Genomic DNA, 19,612 nt, shown 5'->3' with positions numbered 1-19,612 from the left:
TGATCAATTAATATTATTTACCCAAAAGATATCAAAACACTAAGTTGAAGGGATACATGCATCCCAATGTTTATAGGAGCATTATTTATAATACCCAAACTACGAAAGTAGCCCAAAGGTCCGTCAATAAATGAACGGGTAAAGAATATGTGGCAAATACATATACAATGGAATAATAGCGATAGAAGATGAAATCTTGCCATTTGCAAGAACATGGGTGGAGCTAGAGAGTATAACGCTAAGTAAAATAAGTCAGTCAAAGAAAGACAAATATGACTTCACTCATATGTGGAATTTAAGAAACAAAATAAATGAGCAAAGGGAAAAACAGAGAAAGATTGAGAGAGAGAGAGAGAGAGAGGCAGACTCTTAATTATAGAGAACAAACTGATGGTTACCAAAGGAGAGGTCGGGAGGATGGGTTAAATAGGTGATGGGGAGATGGGGACTAAAGAGCACACTTGTCATGATGAGCACTGAGTAATGTATAGAATAGTTGAATCACTATATTGTACATCTGAAACCAATAGAACACTGTATATTAACTATGCTGGAATTAAAACAAAAATCTTAATTAAAAATTGAAAAAATAGCATAACAACAGTATAAGACAAACCATAAAGAGGGAAAAGTAACTTTCATTGCATATGACAAAGAGCTGTGATTCCATATTTATGAAAACATTCTTTCAAATGAATGATCAAGCCAAATATCTAGAGGTCAGACTTCATAAGTCACCCTAACACTTCACACTGAGTGCATCAACAAGCTCTGTCTCCAAAGTACTTCCCCACCATGACTGGTTTGCTTTGCCTCTGCTATTGTAGCTCTGGGCCATGCCTCAGTTCCCTCCTACTTGAGGTTGTACAGTAACAGGACAGTACACCCTGAACCCACAATTTCCTTCCTAAAGTGGATGTCTGTGGCACCCAGAGACATTTTAAAATTTAACTCCTCACTTTCTGGTTTAGGAACCTCCAAAAGATTCCACCTGCATGTAGAAAAAAACAAAAAACAAAAAACGAAACCCCTTCCCATAGCCATTATACTCTTAGCTCAAAGCTTCTGCAATGACTCAAAGCTTTTGCAATGACTGCTACTCTTCTTAGAATTCTCTCCCTCCAGATCCTCCCTTGATTAACTTTCATCATTCAGGTCTCAAACCACATGCTCCTTCCTCAAGGGATCTGACTTGCCATCTGACCTAAAGCAGCTTCTCTTCTCTCTTCGATCCCATTGTGGAATTTTTCATAGTATTTGCTAATTTTGTAATTATGATGTTTCTTTTCTCTTTCCTTTCCTTTTTTTTTGCTTTTTTCTTTCCCTTTCCTTTTTCCTCCCTCTCCCCAGCAGAAAGTCAACTCTTTGAGAATAGATTACTCTCTGCCTATATTACTACAACAGTGTCTAGTATGCAGAAATTGAGGCTTGGCTAGATACACTGCAGTATATCTGTACAAAGGAATGTACAGTAATGTAGAAATATGTTTAGTAGTAAAAGTAATACATCATTAAATCAAGAAACTATAATTTCTATTTGTAAAGGAAAAAATGAGTATACATTACTCATACATACATAAAACTGAAATATAAACACCAAAGGCTTAAAGTGATGATCTTAGCATGATAGAAATGCTGGTAATTATTTTCCTCTTTTTCAATTTAATTGAATTCTTATTATGACTAAAAACAAAAGAAGATGTTCAAAGCAGTTTACTGATAAAAAGTAGTTCGGTGTAAGAAGCAGAAAATAAGCTTTGATATCAACCCTATTTTTGAGCACTAGCCAATTCATAGGTCAAGAACACTATTTTGAATTCCTAATGATATAAGTCACTGATATGTATCTCCTTACCACATAATACCTTAGAGTGTAAATAGAGTCCCAAAGTAAGTGAAATTTTAAAATTTATTTTCTTTAAAAACTAAAAAAGGCCTAATGGTATTCTATTTATCATTCCTTAATAAAATGCCACTGAGCTCTATTTTTTATGCATTTTTATGCATTTTTTTCATTGGAGCTGTGCAAAAAAGTGCTAACATAGCAGATCTGAGACTACTTATCCTTAGAAAGGCCTGCTTAAAAGGTTGACCCTCGGCTGACATCTGGGAACTTAGATTTCTCACCATTAACTGATAAGAGGGACTTACTTTGCCTAAACTATGTACATACAATATGGTTTATGCTGAACACTTGCTTTCTTTCTGGATGTCTAGAATTTTGGAACGTGCCAGGTGAAGGCAGCCTCCTTGACCAACTCTCAGGAAATACCCTGAGCACTGAGTCTCCGATGAGCTTCTCTGGTTGGAAACATTTCACACATGTTGTCACAACCTGTTGCTGGGGAATTAAGGGCTTCCTCTGTGACTCTACTGGGCAAGAACTCTTGGAAACTTGTGACCGATTCCCCCCTATATTTTACCCCATGTGCCTTTTTCCTTTGCTGATTTTGTTTTATGTCCTTTTGCTATAATAAATCATAACCCTGAGTATGACTATATGCCAAGTCCTGTGAGTTCTACTAGAAAATTATTGAACCTAGAGGTGGTTTGGGGGAGCCCCTGGCACAGAAGCTAACTTACAGAGTGAAATCTCTAGCCCTTCTGTCATACCTATGCATTAGCTATACTATGATTAACATATCAGTTATCTCCTATGTAACATGATATAATAAATACATAGCATACCTGTCTGCATGGTGCTATCGTGTTAACGGATCTTACAGTGAGAATCTCCAAGTATAATCCGACCAGTAAAACATAGGTTCCATGGAGTCTAACTGGGCTGAGTCCTGGCTCCAGTTGAGAAACCAGGTTCTTCTTGTTGGGGTGCAATTTAGGTAGTGGTGGCACCACATGGGAAACTGTCCCTTTATTTGCCTAACTGAAATTTATATTTATTGCTATCTAGTAGAAAGTGGAATAGGAGTTAAGAGTCATACTATGTAGAAGAAAATAGAGTAAATAAATCATGGCATCTGATTCATAAATAAGCTCAGAGGATTTTTCCCCCCATGTTCTAAAAAGTAGCTTAGCTGGGTCATAATGAACGCCATTTATTCTCAAAAGGTGTTTTGTGCTTGTTTGAGCCTTTCCGTTACTGGCAAACAAGCTATTCCCTTTGGTTTGGGAATCAAACACATAATGTCATATCTTTCTTAAGGCATCTGTTTACCTTTCATTATGGTCTGTAATGTGTTCAAGCAGAGATTTGGCTCATGGCTCAACTCTGTCACCAGCTAGCCGTGTGACCATGCCTGGGTAAACTACTTAACCCTTTTAAGCTTCAATTTCCTTATTGGGAAAATAACATCATCAGCTATTCCCTCCTGATAATGAGAAAATAGACACAATGTTCAGATGGTCATTAAATAATGGTTCTCTTCCCATACTTGGGGTCGATCCAATGGAAACAGACACAGTCAGACATGAGGAAATAAAGATGTCAGCTGTATTACTAAGAACATTAATTGGAGGACATTACTTCAGATCCACGGCTGGGTGTGTTTCCTGATTTTTCACCCCTGAGACGAACTTTCCAATCCAGTCACTGGCACAATGGAATAACCATAGGCTTCCCCTGCAGGGCGCACTCCATAGCACAAGACAGACCAGACGGCACCCATCTGCTTGGCAGCCTGGCTCCAAAATAAAGCCAGATGGGATTTAGCCATGTTTCTTCAAGACTCACAACTGGAGAAGTAATTTCTCCTCTTTGGTATGAGGGAGTGACGCAAAGAGCAATCAGAAGTGATGCTCTCCTCTGATTGAAGTCCCTCCAGAGGAAAGGAAGTTTTTGACAAAACAGGGCCCAGTTTGATGTATAACAGAGAAAGTGTCCACTGAATGTTCACTAGGATTTTTACAATGAATGTTCCACGAAATGCTAAGAACCTTGAGATGAAGGCCATGATTGATTACCTCTTATTTTCGTGGAGCGTTGGCACTTGGCGCTAATAAAATCTCTGGAAGAGCTGGTTAATATATGTGAAGGGAATGCAAAACATTATTATTATCCTATGCCTTTATTCTGGTGGTTTGAATTAATAGAGTGGTAGGAACATTGAAACATGTGCTGGGAAACCTGAATTCTAATCTAACTCTGTCTTCTTCTTTTGTTATTTGACCTTACCAAAGCCATTTAATTTTTTTCACTAAGCTATAATGCTAATAATAGGTCTGCTACATGTTTCACAAGAATAAGGTGAAATAATGGATGTGAAAATGTCTCAGGGAATATGTAAAATGTATGATGCAATGCTAGAAAATTCATAAACCTGCTTTTCACTTCGAAAATTTAAAAAGTCAGCTGCAGCATGCATGGATTCTTTACACTGGCCTGCTCATATCTTATTCTCAAATTCTCATGTGAGTCATATCTCTGCTCATCTATCATTTCCTTGAACAAAAAAATGATTCAAAGTGGAACAAAGGTATATTTTATTTCCTTTTATTTTCCAAATTTTCAAAAATGATCACTTGCTTTTCTTTAAAAAATGGAAGCACTACAGAACGTGTGTATTGAAAAACAACAGTCTCTGACAGACCACTTCCGCCTGTAGATTAAAGTTCAAATTCAACGTTGTATTCAGTCTCGTGTTCTACTGTTTGAGCCCAATTTTTCTTTCTCGATTTTATCTCCTCTTCTACCTGCATATGTAATTTACTCTCTAAAAAATTTGGTTCTACCCTGCATTTTTCAAACACAACCAACCAATTTTTACCTCTCCACTTTTGCTTATACTATTTCTTCTTCCTTGAATGCTATGTTACAGTGTCTGCCTTTTACATCCTTTTCTTCAAGATTTAGATTGAATTCTAATATTTGCATCCTTCTCTAATACCTGCATCCAAATTTCCTCTCCCTCTCATTTGGAACTTACAGTTCCTTTGTTTCATGTGTTTTCTTCTATGTACACTTCATTCTTGCTTGCATTTGTATTCATCACAGTGCCTAGTAGAGTGCCTTGCTCTTACTACTCATTTTCTAAATGTTTATTTGAGTTGCAGAAACTATAATAAAATAAATGACCCAATGACACTTGTCCCTCAGTGGTGTTAGTGGAAAGCACAAAACTATTCCCTCAGGATAGCATAATTTAGAAGGATGGAAGCATTGAGCATTAGCCTGATAAGTTTTTAAACCTATAAAAACCAAGAAAATCTAATAAAGAATGCATCAAAAATTTGTTTTCTTGTTTCATTATTTCTCTGTTCTAGGTATTACTGATTAACTTGTAATCACCATGCTAATGAGGTCCCTTGTGGGCCACTTCACATCTTTAAACTATACCCATAAGGTGAACTGCAAATGTACCTCTTAATCACAATTAGAATCTAATGAAATACTTTAAATGCAGCAACCTGTTATTGCCCCCATTCTTAGAGAAATAGTTTAAAACAAATCAAAAGGGGTAAACAGCATTATATTCACAAGGAAAAGACACTGCCTCACATAGTAAATGTCTGTGTGCAAAATGTATAAGAAGACCCACCTGAGTAATACCATTGCCTCGCAAATACGATGTGAGATATAGCTCATATGAGGAGCTATTATACGCTTTGATATTATAAAGTGATCATCGTAATAAAATAAAATTAGAAATATCCTAATAGTCATTAGCTGCAGATATTACAGAAAATGAAAGAAGAAAATATGATGCTACATACATAGAATATAATGACAGAAGCAGGCTATTATTCAAGCATGAATAAGAATAATATCAACAAATGTGTTGCACATAGATAAGCTGTCATGATAACATTTCCATTTGTGTTTTCCACAAGATATGCCAAAGTGAGCCTTCACATTATTTGTGGCTTAAAAAAGTTAGTGCCTTTGTCACCTGAATTAACTTCACGTTTTCCTGGGACGCCTGGGAGGTACAGTCGGTTGAGCAGCCGACTCTTGGTTTCGCCTCAGGTAGTGATCGAAGGGTCATGAGATCAAGATCTCAGGGTCATGAGATCAAGCCCCTCATTGCTCTGCGCTCAGCACAGAGTCTGCTTTAGAGTCTCTCTTCCTCTGCCCCTCCCAATCATGCTCCCTCTCTCTCTCTCTCTCTCTCAAATAAATAAATAACATTTCCTTAATATGTTTACCAAATGAAGTATGAAAAATAAGATAATTAAAGTTAATTTGGGATAATTGGAAGCTAAGGTATTTTTCATTAAGATTCATACTACACAAATAAATGAATTTCACCAAAATCATCTCAAGTGCCAAATGTGAAATCCCTTAGTTATTCCAAACTAGTCTACAAATTCTAGGCTAGTTTACAAATTCTTTGCCTTTCAGAAAATTTATTCTCTGTGCCTCATCCTGATAGTAGACATATTTAAATAATAAAACGATTCTCAACATAATAGAACAACTATAAGAATTCCTTAAAAATATCACGTAGCTCCTTTCCTGCAACATATCTTTGTAAATATACGGTGTGCATCACCTATTCATATATTATTTTTATACAACCCCAAAAAATGAAAATCCTGCCCTAACAGTGCCTGGGTGGCTCAGTCAGTTAGGCATCTGCCTGCAGCTGGGGTCATGATCCTAGGGCCCTGGGTGGAGCCCAGCATCGGGCTCCCTGCTCAGCGGGGAGTCTGCTTTTTCTTCTGCTGTCCAGCCTCCTTGCTCTCTCTCTCTCTGTCAAATAAATAAATAAAATCTTTGGGGGGAAAAAAAAGAAAATCTTACCCTACTCAAATTTCTTTTTTAACTTTTCTTCTCGTTATTGAATTAGCTGGCACAGCAAAACCTCTCACGGCCCCATCCAAACAGACTTAAATTATTTTTATGATAATGTTAACTTAAAATATATGTGTGTAAATTAATATCAATTTACAAATATTTATTGTTTTCACTAAATTAATTTTTGCGAAGTAAATGCTAACAAACTTCAAAGCCAATGAAATCCAAAAAACTACCTCAATCTGATGGAATGATGATGTAGGAAGCTCAATGGTGTTAGCAAAGTGAATAAAGCACGGAATGCTCAGACTTCCATTTTACTCGTGAGGTTTTAGTGCTAACTAAATTCTCTCTTCTTTCTTTGAATGGTTATTAAAATGTCCCTTTTAATGTCCCAAGAATGTATCTTGACATCACCTAGTCGTAAGCTGATGTAAAATTCATTTTTCACAGGATAAATCTGGTCTATTCCATCTTTCATAATTCTTGACAATGACATTTTTATTATCTGATACCAAGGAAATCTTAGTCAAAAACTGCAAACCCAGGCACTGAAATCCTACACTTTTAAGATGATGATTGAGATGGCCCGGGACACACTTCTATTCTAATACATTTTTAAGATTAAAATGAAATAATACAAAATGTAAAAGTTCCAAATAAAATGCTCCGGCCTGAGAAAATACCTACTTCAAGCAGAGAACGTGGGGTTTCTCTGGTTTTCACTAGAAAAATTCTACATTTTCTAACTTTTAACATTACTTCTGTGGATTTCAGGATGCTATTTGGGGTGGAGGTGAGAAAACCTGCCTCACTACATCATTAGGGAAGGGGAGGAATTAAGGAGGGCACATGTCAGGCCTGGCAGCTGAGAGGATGATGGGAGGACGTTACTAAAAAAAACTCTGGTGGGGAAGAGATGAGCATATAGTTAGTGGGTAACAAATCAAGAATCTTCAAACAAAAAATTAAAAAATAAAATAAATAAAAAATAAAATAAAATAAAAAAAGAATCTTCAGGGGATCCCTGGGTGGCGCAGCGGTTTGGCGCCTGCCTTTGGCCCAGGGCGCGATCCTGGAGACCCGGGATCGAATCCCACGTCAGGCTCCCGGTGCATGGAGCCTGCTTCTCCCTCTGCCTGTGTCTCTGCCTCTCTCTCTCTCTCTGTGACTATCCTAAATAAATAAATAAAATATTTAAAAAAAAAAAAAAAAAAAAAAGAATCTTCAAACAGGGGGCATCCGGGTGGCTCAGGGGTTGAGCATCTGCCTTCGGCTCAGGGCATGACCCAGGGGTCCTGGGATCGAGTTCCGTACCGGGCTCCCTTCAGGGAGCCTGCTTCTCCCTCTGCCTGTGTCTCTCTTGAATAAATAAATAAAATATTAAAAAAAAAAAAGAATCTTCAAACATGTTGCATTTCAGCACTGGTGAAACCTCCAGGTGTGGCTGCTGGGGGATAGGCGGGCGCGCCAATCAGTGCTTCAGAGGAGAGGCTAGGGCTCACAGTGAAAATCTGTTTCTTTCTTTTTTTTTGAAAATATGTTTGATCCTGCTTCAGACACATGTTGGACACATTTGCCAGAGGGCAGGAAGGCTGCATATTAAAAGGGTAGCACTTGTGGGTGAGACTTTCTGCACCTGAAGTGATTTGCTGGCTATTTCTGTCCTGTCCCTCTTTGTCTGTGTGGTCAGCGTAACACAGGCAGTAGAGACAAAGCCCACCTGGATTGGCCAAGGGCTGAAACCATTCTCTCTCTCCTCTCTCTCTCATCTCATTCTCTCCCTCCTCTCCCCCCACCATCTCTCTCTCCTCTCTCATCTCTCTCCCTCTCCCCCCACCTCCCTCCTCTCTTTCTTCCCAATTACCCTCTTCCCCACCTCCATCCATTTGACTTCTTTCTATATAGAATTCAGTAGTAAAATCTGAAAAGTGGTTTTGGTGATCTTGTAAGTGGACAGGCTTTACCCACCTACGGCCCTTTTTGATGTGAGGCTCTGAGACCCAACTGGCTGTCCAGGTCAGCTGGCTGGCCTTGTCTCGCTGTGTTTGAGGGCCCCAGGCCAGCCACCAGGAAGGTGGTAACTTCCTGCTGTGCGTCATCCTTGCTTATGAATGCACCCCTCTGGGGAAGGATCACTGTGGTAGAGGGTGAGCTCTCGACACCCTGGATGCCCCCAAAGTCGTGGTGATTTCCAAGAAAGCTCAAGTTCTTCCTTCCGTTCCTCCACGGGGTCTGTACCTGTCAGATGGTTACCTACACTTGGCTAACGGACTCGCCTAATTTAATAAATAAAACACCCACCATATATCATTTACTGCCGCTTGAGAGTGTATGAGAATGAGAATATGAATACTCTGCTGATTCCATTTCACTTGTGACAGAGCCGGGCACCTGCTCCGAGGCTGCAGCACATCTCAGCTGTGGAGTCTTTCTAAATGCTCTAGCAACTGAAGTGCATCTCCACTGTTGAAGGTCCCTCGCCTGTAAAGCCATTTACAAACTTTACTGATCAAGCTGTACATTTCCAAGTCGGAGTTGAATCTTCAGAGCCTTCTGCAAAATGAGCTGAATCCTTTACTAATTATGGGCGATGGTGGGATTTCTTTGGTTTGCAGTAATTTGCATTATTTGCTTATTATACCCCTTGGCTCCCACTGCAGACTGCTGCACAGCGTGGCTGGGCCTGGGAGATCACTCTCCACATCATCCTGCTCCCGAGGTGAGAGCATTTTGGTTGCAGATGAAACGTCCTCTTAATGTGAGAAGCTCCCCACTGACGCCTGCACATATCCTCTGTGTCCACATGGTGTCAGACAGTCAGTCCTGCCTGTGCATCTCTTCCTAGACCCCTGTGAGGTCATGATGCTCCAAAACGTTAAACCCAAAGCCATGTTATTCCGTTTGGCCACCGTGGCTGTATGACCCCCCCTCAGCCTAACATAGTAAGCATCTTGCTCCCCGTAACCAACTCCTAACACTAGGAAAATTGTTCCTGTGCTGCCTTCCACCACTCCTACTCAGGAAACAGTGCAGCCGGTTAAACAGTGCAATTGTGTAGACTTATTTTAAGCAACCCTGGGTACCATTTTATGATCCCTTCCATAAAACAATGATTTTTATCCCAACTAAAGTATAGCGAACTGATGACCTAAAATTCCACAAAGATAGTCAAGCGCAGACTCTTATTTCTGGTTAGCAACCCTACATAGACTGCAGCAGATAGTTCTCATACAACCCGAATCCTGTTTGAAGAAATCAGCTGCACCTCCACGATGCTCTGGCAAATGCATCATTTCATATGGAGCAAGAAGAAACCAGAGAAAGACTGTGTTCACATCCATTAGTATCTGAACCCGCATCTAGGCTTGTCAGGTAAGATCAATATACCTGCTTCATGTTTGCATCACAGAATAACAAGAAGGCTTTTGACTGGATAAGATAATACCTAGAGTTTAATCCTGGTATATCAGGAGATAAAGCACTCAATAGTCCAAAAGATTATAAAATTTATGTTTTAGTACCTTGTAGACATTAACCATATAGACATTAGACCAGATAAGAGAATATGTACAATCTTGAAACAAAAATATAAAACCGAGTCACTCATTTATGGTTGCTGGAGGTTTTTCTCAAGAAAGAACATAAAAATGACTAAGGTTGTCTACCGTAAGAAAATATATAGCCCAGTAATAAAGTCAGGAAATATGTTCCATATTAACAAATTCACTCCCCAATCCATAAATTGTACGCAAGGAAGATTTAATAATTCCAACATGACGGAATTTGTTAAAAATAAAATACATGTAAATCTTCACCTTTTTAAAAGCTAATCTCTACACTTGCTCAGGGAAGATCAGAATCACCAAAATTTGCCCCATTGATGGCTTTTTTGTATACATGCTCTCAATCTGCCTACTGAGAAACAAGTGTTCTAGAAATCAAATTAAATCATAAAAACTATAGAATATCACACTTGGTTCCTGTAATATTTTAATGTCTGTGGCATGTAACAGATATCAGGCAATCTATTTGAAAAAAAATAGCTTCTGAAGTTTTGCTAAATATACCTTTCCTTTTGTCCTAATTTTATTTCCATTCTGGGCAGATTTCTCTGTTTTCGGGACACCCCATTGATTTTGAAAGCTGCTTCTCAGGGAGCCTTCCTAGCAGTATTCCAAGAATCTACTAGATGTCATGAAGAAAGGTTTAATTTCAAGAATGTGATTCAAACTATTTATATTTAAACCCTCTTATAAAACAATCATTCATATATTGTGGGGAATAAGATATTTCAGGAAAATTCAAAAATCATTAGAAAGAAAACATGTAGTGCGGTGTCTTTTATCATCTGTTTTTTTTCCTGGGTAGTCTGTACAGTGCAAACCCCAGTAGAAACATGCTCACAAAATCCCCTGTCCTACAATGAAATTTTTGCCAGATACAATAGGGAAGAAAAGCGTGAATGAAACAGGGCGGGCAGACAAGGAAAAGCTGGAGCAAAACCATTGCAAATTTAAAAATGTGTGAACTTAGAAGTGAGTTCCTGCCAGGAAATAACTTGCCTGCTTGCCTTGATGTAACTATAGCTCAGCCTGAAATATGGGCAGTGCGAGGGTCCTACGTGCAGCAGTCTGGAAAGCAATACACTGTGCATATTACTCTAGAGCTGACCTAGCATGATCCCTAGATGTCTTAATGCAAGAGCTTCCCCGTAATTCCTTGGGGACTACCCAGGATGGTATCTAGGTTTGAACTGGGGCCTCCTCTTCGATTTTTATCCTATTCACAAACAAGAAAGAAGAAAATGAGAGTAGCCAGTGACAGAGCATGAGTTATGCAGGCAGACCTGTCCTGCTAATGTTGTAATGAGTAATTATTCCCTCGGCCTGGGGAAGGGCCCTCAAATAGAGTTCTGGGGGTGGCAGACATGGTGCTTGCTTGGGATGCTTTTCTCTAAGAAGACTCCCACATCCCCAAAACAAGGGTAAGAGGAGGCCCTGACCTACTGCTCTCTGGGAAGACAGCATCCCTGGGAGATCTGGCAAAAGCCAAGGGGACCAGCAAAGGAACACGTGCATCCACGCTAGGAAATAACCTGACAGGTGACAAACACCTAAAACTCTCGTGTGATAACATACTAGCAGTCATTAGGTGAAATCCTGATCTTAACGTCAGCTGAACCCCCACGGGACTGCTCGGAAAAGGTGTTGAGAAATGCAGTAGCCCCTTCTGTTTGAAATCACCCGGCAAAGGTGAGGGAAGCAAGGGGCAGGCGTCATATAAGTAATTCACAGGGTAGAGAAAAAGACAAACTTATTCAAGATATGTGTGTGATGAGCAAGACAAAGTTAAGGTCCAAACTCTAATCCTCAGCCTTTACATGTTCCAGAGGAGATGGGAAGGGTTTGCAGAAAAGAGAGGGAGGCTATCCGCAAACTGAAATATGGCCCATACAATCTGCGTCTGAGGTGCATGCATATCAACTAGGGCTTCCAAATGCCAACTTGCCTATGAGTTCCCCAAGTAATAAAAAGCCAACTCTCTATCGTCTCTTGAATCTTGTTTTTTTACATAAAGCCAATAATCTCATAAATTCTATCCTGTGATTCGGTGGACAGTAGTTGGGTTTGCCTCAGGCATTTTCTCTGAGCCTGCTTCTTAGCAAAGGGCGTCATGCCAGAGCCTTCCAACGAGGGAGGTCAGGGGCCCTGACGATGGACGACTAGTAACTAAACTCCAGTTTTCCAGATAGGATGATCCGTCTCAGCTTTTCTGACACTGTCCCCCTGCCATGAGGGAGCAAGACTGCAATGCAACCGAAGTGTGTTCTAGAAAGCACCACTTCAACCATCCTAGGAGGAGGATGCCTGGCCCGTGAGAGTATCCTTCCCTGGACCACAGAAGACGGAACTATGGTAAGGGAGTGTTGATGCCATTTCCTTTGTCATCTACTGCACTGCTCCCCTTTATGAAGGACCTAGAATTGAGATGCTTGATTTGACCAAACCATCTGGCACAATCAAGAAGTATGGGTAAGAGCCGTGTCGAATCTTTTAGCCATCTCAGAACTCACGTAGAACACCAATATGAAAGAAGAGCAGGTCTTGAGGGATGAAGGGGCAAGAGGCACCAGACTCAGTTTAGGCACCTCCCTGGATTTCCTCAGCCCTGGCTCCCACCTGATGTCACCACCATCCTCCAGGAGGTCCACCTGGCCCAATCACATTTAGTAAAGCCCAGTGGGGAACTTTCAATTTTCACTAGATAAAGGCTCATTGGTCTCCATCTCTGCCTTTATGACAATGGCCAGATAGACCATGGTCCACCTGCTTAGCCACTTGGGTCCACTACAGCAACTGCTTCTTCGTGATCTCCCAAATTCCTTGTGGCACAACCTGAGGACACCCCACCTTGCGCCTCACAATACACATCCCGTGCCACGTGTTCTGGAGACTCCTTTCTTACAAATGGGCCTCAAGAGGGATGCCACCTGGAGCCCACGCAGGTGCATAGGCCCACCCCCCTAAGCCTGTGAGGCTACAAGCTGCAGGAAGACAGGAGTGCCCTGAGGTTGCCCTGAATGCTGTGGTCTGTGTCATGAATGCTGGGCCCACTTGTGCAATCGGCCTTGTCCAGTGGCTGCCTGCAGGGGGTGCGTGGCACACCCTAGAGGAGCTGCTGGGTTAGGAGCCTGTTGCGTAAACTGATCATAGAGAGATAGGAGATGAGAAGATCTAGAGGATGAGAAGGTAAGTTTTTCTTTTCTCTTCCCTCCCCTAGACTATGACAAGATGCAGTAGTTTCATTCTGCCTCCTGGAAAACATTTTGGGAAACTGAGCAACAGCTGAAACTTGCTTTAAGCCCGAGAGTAGCTTGGTAATACATCGCATGGATATGCTCCCCACGTCCCTGACTCGCTCTCCTATTCTCCTCACTCGGGCTCCCCTGGGCTCGCGCCTTGCAATAGAATGCTAACGTGGAGCTTTCGCCTCGGGCTTTCTTTTCTAGGAAACATGAGCTTGAGACTCCTGTAGGACACCCATGTGAAAACGTCCAGCAAGTGAAGAGACAGAGGAATCTAAAGGGATATCTGGTCTGATGCTAGTGCACCCTTGAGTAGAAAGTATTGCAGTATGCATGATTTGATTCCTTTGACTCATTATTTTATTTTTTTAAGATTTTATATATTTATTCATGAGAGACACACAGAGAGAGACAGAGACATAGGCAGAGGGAGAAGCAGGCTCCCTATGGGAGCCCCAATGGGGGACTCGATCCCAGGACCCTGGGGTCACAACCTGAGCCAAAGGCAGACGCTCAACCTTTGAGCCACCCAGGCGTCCCTGACTCATTATTTTAAATTACAAACTAACAAGTTCTCTTTTCAAGTGTCTACTATGTGTTAGCCATGGATCCTGCAAGTAATGCTGTCATAGTACAGAGTCATTGGGGGGGGGGGGGAATCATATTGTAGAGAGGCTCTTCATCTGGGGTCCATGAACTTAGATGAAAGCAAAAACTGACAACCTTATTTTCACTAACTCATAACTGATGTTTCAATTATGAATGGAGAAAATAAACCATAGTTCATTTAGCGGTCTTAGCAGTAAATGTTATACCGTCAGCAACAGAAATCACAGATATTTTCATTTCATGCCACAGAACAGTTGTCACAGATAAACTCACGCAACAACCACTACCTTTAAATCATGGCAGTTATTAGTCCTACTAGTAGATCACGGTTAATACGTTCATTGTTATCACAAAATGGTGCTGATAGTTTTCAATATAATCAGTTTTCTTTTTTTGAAGATTCTATTTATTTATTTATTTGAGAGAGAGAGAGAGGAGAAGAAGAGAGGGAGAGGGACGAGCACTGTGTTGAGCATAGGGCCTGTCACAGGGCTCAATCCCATGACCCTGAGAGCATGACCTGAGCTGAAGTCAAGAGTCGGATGCTCAACGAACTGAGCCACCCAGCCGCCCCAATTAGTTTCCTTTTAAATCCTGGGTATTATATATATATATATATATATATAAATTTAAAAACATTATAACATTTTTCTGAGCAAGGGGCCCCACAGTGAATGAGATTGCTAGGGCTGCTAGAACAAGTACTACACACTGGGTGGTTTAAACAACAGAAATGTACTGTCTCACTGTTCTGGATCCAAGGTCAAGATGTCAGCTGATTGGTTTCAGCTGAGGGGTGAAAAACTCTGTTCTATACCTCTTCCTTAGCATTTTTTTTTTTTTTTTTTTGTGGTTTGTTGGTAGTCTTTGGAGTTCTTGGCTTGTAATTCCATTCCAATCTCTGCTGTCACCTTCACATAGCATTCTCCTGTGTGTCTGTCACCAAATTACTTATTAAGGACACCAGTCATACTGGATCAGGGCCCACTCTAATGACATGATTTTAACCTGATTATCTCTAAAAAAGAAAAGAAAGAAAAAAGAAAAAGAAAAAACCCTATTCTAAACAAGATCATATTCTGAGATACTGGAGGTTAGGACTCCCACATATCTTTTTTGGGGGGACACAAATCAGGCCATAATAATAGGCCTCAACAAACTGCCAGAGCAGTCCCAGTTATAAGAGAGGTTAAAATGCTCTAAGGGAAGAACGTTCAACATAAGAAAACATTTTACTATATTCAAATGAGGAAAAATAACAGTAAAAAACTGTGGTATTTTACAATCCTGCTTTTATTATACATATTTTTTCATATGTATATGAATATATATACCCACATAAGAAAAGAGCTGGAAGACTATACATAAAAATATATATCAGTGGTTTTCTTTCAGTGTTGAAATTGAGGACATTTAAGTAAGGTTTACTTTCTCCTCTGTACTCTTCTAAAGTTTGTAAATGTTCTTTATCTTAGCATTTCAAAAGGTCTGAATCTCTAAAAAAAAAAGTGTTATGTAATAAAAATATCTTTAAAGATTATAAAGGTAAAAGATAAATCTTTTGAAGTAGAACACCCTAAAATTCTACCTTTAGAAGTCCCAACTCTAGGGGCACCTGGTTGCTCAGTGGTTGAGCATCTGCTCTTGGCTCAGGACATGATCCTGGGGTCCCAGGTTCGAGTCCCACATCGGGCTCTCTGCATGGAGCCTGCTTCTCCCTCTGCCTGTGTCTCTGCCTCTCTGTCTCTCTGTGTCTTTCATGAATAAATAAATAAAATCTTAAAAATAAAAAAAATTAAAGTCCCAACTATAAGTGTATTCTAGCCCAAGTATTTGATAAATCAGTAACTTTTCATAGTTTTCCAAAATGTAGGTTTCATTAAATATATAGAAAGATGACTACCCATGTAGCTATAATGACCAATGAGTCCTCTTCTAAGTAAAGCAGGACATGTATATGATTTTCAATAGGACTAAAAACGTAAGTAATTATTTTACATACATTTATTTAGGAATAAAATTCAAATAAGGTCAGTGGAAGAGTTATATGCAGCGAAACAGTGAAACAAGTGTGAGAGATGAGAAAACAGCAAGTGCCTTCTGGACCTGTGAAAAGCAGCACAAGGAAAGCAATTGGCTGGGTTGTGGGAATAGTTATCTCAGTCACTAATTTTGATTTTTCTTCAGAGATCTAACTACTGCATGTACGTAGTAAAAGTAAAAAACCAATGGCGTTCAAGCAGAAATAAGTAAAACATAAAATGTTAGCAATTATTTTAATAATGGATCTTCTTCATTAATGGAAATTTTCTTCTTGAGAAAGTTCAGAGCTTTATCGCAATTCTCCACTTCTCTTTGGCAATAGTCACACAATATCAACACACAAGGAAGGACATCAAATAGCATGTAAGATGTTATTGTGCCAGGAAATATTTCATTTGGGGTTTTGTTTGTTTGACACCCAAAATTTTACTTTGCCCGAGCAATCAGAATAACAAATACAATCAGAAAATGATTGTTTTAGATAGAAGGATATCAGAAGTTAAGATAGAAAAGGATGGAAATGTGGAGATTATACAGAGCAGTATGACAGGGTCCACGAGGGCAACACCAACATGGATTGTTTCTATGACACAGTCATTTGGCAAGCTCCTGGTCTTGGCACTTGGGCTGGAATTAACCTTTAAGAGTATGAAATTATCACGCATTTTGCTCTGCTCCCAGTCTTTTAGGCACAGAGGCCGTTGAGTGCAAAATTGATCACTCTGGCTTTGTAGCCAGACTTTCTAGGATCAAAACCAAGCTCTGATCTAAAGTACCTGCTTGACATTGGTTATGTATCTGCCCTGTGCCTTAGTTTCCGTTCTGTAAACTGCCAAAACAGTGTCACTTGGAATTATTCCTGCCACTTGGAATTATTATGCAGATTAAATTAGGAAACATTTTTTTTCCTTGGGGGGAAGGACAGAGAGAGAGAGAGAGAGAGAGAGAGAGAGAGAGAATCGTAAGCAGGCTCCATGCCCAGCACAGAGCCAGACACAGGGATCAATCTCACAACCCGAGATCATGACTTGAGCCAAAATCAAGAATCAGACACTTAACTGAGCAACCTAGGCACCCAGGAAGCATTTTTTAATCTCTGGAAAATAATATGCCCCTAAACAACATTACCTACTATGAACATATTACTACTGATTATTTAAACTAGCATAAATTCTACATAGAGATTATTTTCACAATGATTTTTTACGATGGTCAAGTAGTTTCTTGACTACCATCAAGAAACAACTCAGCAACCAAAATGATAATGTTATACTATACGTCTAGGCCACCACTATTCATGGATTTAAAACCAGTTTCTTTTGCCCCTCTACTGTTTCATTGTCCATGTGAAGGCGCCTATGAACACCTCTAAAGCACATCAGAATTGCATAGTGATCCCTGTCTGTCTTTTGCTGACTCAGACCTCTCTCTCTTGTCTTTTCTTGCCCTTTGCTTGTTCTCTCTTTCTCTCAAAGACATTAAGAAAAAGAGAAAAGAAAAGAGAGAGAGAAGAAAGAAAGAAAGAAAAAAAAGAAGAAAGAAGAAAGAAGAAAGAAAGAAAGAAAGAAAAGAAAGAAAGAAAGAAAGAAAGAAAAAGAAAGAAAGAAAGAAAAAAAGAAGAAAGAAGAAAGAAAGAAAGAAAGAAAGAAAGAAAGAAAGAAAGAAAGAAAGAAAGAAAGAAAGAAAGAAAGAAAGAAAGAAAGAAAGGAAAAAAGATCTGGTTTCAGGTTCTGAAGTCTTGATTTGTGGTAGGAAGAGAAGCAGCATGATTTTAACCTCCAATGACACTCATTTCAGAAAGCTGCTTGAAAGGATCTCAAGAGATCAGTATCAGAAGTGGTCCCAGCTATTGTTATGTTATTGGTTAGAAGCTACCTATTTGCAGCAAGAAAGTTGAAACAATAACCAGCTGGTTAAAGTCATAGATCACAAGAATAAATCCTATGAAATGGAATTTAAGCAGGAATATTCTCTAGTTTACTAAATCTATATTTTGGTTTATGGATTTTTAGGGCATTATAATACAGAAAGGAAATGTGAAAATACCATCTGCACAGCCACTATTTTGGGAAATTCAATAACGCAACGGAGAAAAAAATCGACATGCTGGCACATAAGCAAAAGTAAATCAATCTAGATTTAAATAAACAAAATAATGAGCCAAATTCAAGATTCAAATCCATTAAAATATTTTTTTTTCCAAAAAGAAGGAAAACAAAACATGAAATATACACTTCTAATGGCGCTGGAAAAGATGACCTGGAAGGTACAGGATACCACAAGTTTTGCTCCTGTCATTCTACCGTTTTTCCCTATCTGCACTGTCCCAGGCACAGCAGCACATTTAAAACATTGGGATGAGATCACAGCTCTCATCAACTTTAATGGGACTTCTAAGGTGACAATAAAAGTTCAGTAAGATCATCCTGTAAGTGAAACCACTTTATGAGGGTGAAATTAATAAAATCACATATGTTCAATATGTAGGTGGAGTGTGTTCATTGCATTGTGTATGCATTCTGACTTATTCTAAAAATCTTGGGGGAAATTACATATATAAATATAGAAGACAATAAAGTTACCATATGAGCTGTTGACAATAAGGGCTCTCGTGACTGAGTTTAAACATAATCTGGCCTTGCCTGCTACAGATACTAGTTGGTCTCTTGCTGTTCTTTCTGTCTCACAGGCAAAGGGGTAAAAATCTCCATTTTTGAACATTTATGAGCTACTTTTTTTAGGAGCTCATAAAAGTTCAAATTGAACAGTAACTATCTAATTTTGTATCTTCATGTGTACTGATTATTATTGGAACTGGCAATAAAATTTTGCTGAGAGCAGTATTATGCATCATGTTCTAAGCTGGCTTGCTGGCATAGTATCACATGTAATATTGTAAAACAGTTTGTTCTAGTCAACCTCAACTGCAGCTACTGTGACAACATTTCGCAGATGATGAGACTTAATTGCACAGAAATGTCATTTTTCACAGATCCTCGAAACAAAGGACAAAACCAGGATTCAAAAAGAAATTTCATATTAACCAGGACACCAGGCATCGGTCTTGGATCAGGAAACTGGATGAACTCTGAGACATCCTGTATTTGATTTGAAGAAATTATAAATGTAACTATAAATTCCTAAATGAAAAATAAAAGATAAAGCAGACAATTCTCTTAGACGGGTTACTCTAATCTTCTAAATAAGCTGTTTTATTTTTAAAATACAGGTTAACTGTTTACTCCAATAATAAAAGTCTAGCTGTAGATATGCAGAAGTTACATAAGGTTTTAACAAAGTACACAGAAATTTTTGCAGTATGTTGATTCAGGGAGGGAAATGACTATATAAGCCTGCAAGAGTGAAATTTATTTTTAGTGGTCCAGCTCCCAATACGTAAGATGTAACCTATTATGTAGTGGCATGCTAGATATGCTTCATCAAACTGATTATATACC

The sequence above is a fragment of the Canis lupus genome, chromosome 36 (genome assembly GCF_048164855.1).
Source record: "Canis lupus baileyi chromosome 36, mCanLup2.hap1, whole genome shotgun sequence".
Taxonomy (NCBI): Eukaryota; Metazoa; Chordata; class Mammalia; order Carnivora; family Canidae; genus Canis; species Canis lupus.
Note: the sequence above shows the minus strand (reverse complement) of the source record.